We start from the raw sequence: 2,607 nt of genomic DNA on the forward strand, positions 1-2,607 counted from the left end.
GCAATACACACACGCCTTTCCTCAAGAACCAGAGTGGAGAGGGAGAGAGGTTACTTTAGTTCAACTGAGAGCCAGAGACAGAGAGTGTGTGCACATGCATACGTGTGTGTGTGTGTGTGTGTGTATGAGAGGGAGAGAGAGAGAGAGAGAGAGAGAGAGAGAGAAGAGGAGGAGGAGGGTGAATGGTGCACACATTTCCTGCACTTGAGGGTGTGTTTCTGTATCCGTTCAGAACATTTCAGTACACAAGCGTCTGAGCAGCACTAAAGGAATGAAGAGCAGAAAAAAAGTAAAACAAGGGAAAAATATTTACAAAATGTATGTATGAAAAGAAAAAAACAAACACACAACAAGCAAGTAGCTGTAAAGCGACAGGAAAAAGGCTGCTGGAATAATGCAAGGCGGGACATGTGTGGGAAAACCCATTAATAAAGGAAAATCTTTGCATGATTTTTTTTTCCTGTGAATGTCCCATTTTTTTTCTATTCTTCTTCTTTGTCTAAGTAATTAAACTTTAATACAAATAACTTGTCATGGCTTCTCTCACCACAAGAGGCCGCCGTTTACCCATGATTCACAGGGTCTCCATTCTTTTTCTTTTCAGTTATCACAGCAATTGTCATACAGTTCTCACTGGGACCAGAAGCTGCAATATGACTGTTTATCAATGAGACTATTCTCAATCTCTCCCTGTGGTTTTAAACCATTTTCGTGTCAAGGACCCCGGAATTAATACACATTAGCGCCCCAATTTGATAAGATTTCACTTCAGGGACCTCCAGTTGAAAACGTTTTTGTCTGTCAGATATAATTGTTTCAAAAGCTTCAAGGTTGTTTATTGTAAAGTATTCAGAAGTTCAAAGTCTCCAGTGTGTTTGGGTGAGTAAAGTCCATTTTAAGATTGTAACCAAACACATACAATTGAATTGTATGTGTTTGTCAGTGTAGCTCACCTGCTGCTGTTTGTTTCAGATAAAGGTTTTCAATAGATATGTCTATGTTTGTCTGGATTCATTTGTCATGTGTTTGTCTGTGTGTGTGTGTGTGTGTGTGTGTGTGTGTGTGTGTGTGTGTGTGTGTGTGTGTGTGTGTGTGTATGTTTTTAGAACTTGTGTGGACATAAATCGTTCACACAGTGACATTGTGGGGACTCTCCTTCCTTATGGGGACAAAATGCATGTCCCACTAAAGTAAAGCATTAAATTAAAGGGTGAAGACTTTGTTCTGAGGTTGGGTAAGAATAAAGTAAGGTTTAGGTAAAGGTATCAGTTCTGGTTTGGGTAACACTCCAGGAAATTGATTTAAGTCAATGTAATGTCCCCAAAAGTCATGAAAACGTGAATATGTGTACGTGAAGGTGTGGTTTCATGACTTGTGTGGACATAAATCTGTTTACACAGTCACATTGTGGGGACTTTCCTTCCTTATGGGGACGAAATGCACGTCCCACTAAAGTAAATCATTTAATTTTAGGGTAAAAACGTAATTTAAGGTTAGGTTAGGTTTAGATTTAGGTTTAGGTTATGGATTAGGATTAGGAATAGGGTGATAGCGGTTATGATTAGCGTAAATCTCCAGAAAATGTATATAACTCAATGTAATGTCCCCAAAAGTCATGAAAACATGAATGTGTGTGTGCTCTTGTCTTTATGAGAACCAGTTTGAGTTTTGACTTTGAGGCTTTTAGAAATAAGAAATTAGGATATTAGGGTTAAGGTTAGTGTGTCAACTAGGATCCTCCAGAGTACAGTAGAACAAAATGTGCATGTGTGTGTGTTCTTGTTAGTGTCTCTGCCTGTCCCTCAGACATTTACTGCCTCACATTACCACCTATTTACAGCCTCCTGCTGCTGTAGAAATATGATCTAATTAATCACACACATCAAACTGCTCTAATGTTGGAGTCCAGTGTTTGTGTTTGTGTGTGTGTGTGTGTGTGTGTGTGTGTGTGTGTGTGTGTGTGTGTGTGTGTGTGTGTGTGTGTGTGTGTGTGATGCACCTGCTGTGCCATCTGTGAGACTGTGCTGTAAACACCAACCCATGTTTGATTCAGACTAATATTAGGTGTGATTTGTAATCATTGGTACAATAAATGAGAAAACAATGAGACTAAGGGTCTGTCACTGGTGTCCTTATAAGTCCCCCACAAAGAATGAGATCAGCAGAATGCACACTAGACTCCTCATCTTCACTATTATCACAAACAAAAGTCTTGACAACAATTTCTCTTTGCCTCAAAAACTAAAATCAGTAACTGTTACACTTCACTTTGTAATAAATTGCAAACTTGTTGAGTGATGTGAGCTAAAGTTATACATGAACACACGTCCATACATCCTTCTGACAATCAAACCTTACTATTGGCTGTGTTTGGAATCACATACTAACGTACCAGTATGACGTAAAATTAAGTAGTGCGTTCACATTGCATAGTCTGTGGATTTATATAAGAAATGCCAGGATGTATACTAGATTATCCAGAACTTCTACGTATGAGACGTGAGTTTACCGGACATACTCAACTGCCCCACAAAGCATTGCATCTCTTTAGACTGAGTAATGGCAGGCTGGCCAGGCTGAAAGCTGGTAGTCACTTAATTAAGTTTT

This window comes from Cebidichthys violaceus, unplaced genomic scaffold, assembly GCF_023349555.1.
Source record: "Cebidichthys violaceus isolate CVI_PGR_0920_01 unplaced genomic scaffold, fCebVio1.0.p SCAF_54, whole genome shotgun sequence".
NCBI classification, from domain to species: domain Eukaryota; kingdom Metazoa; phylum Chordata; class Actinopteri; order Perciformes; family Stichaeidae; genus Cebidichthys; species Cebidichthys violaceus.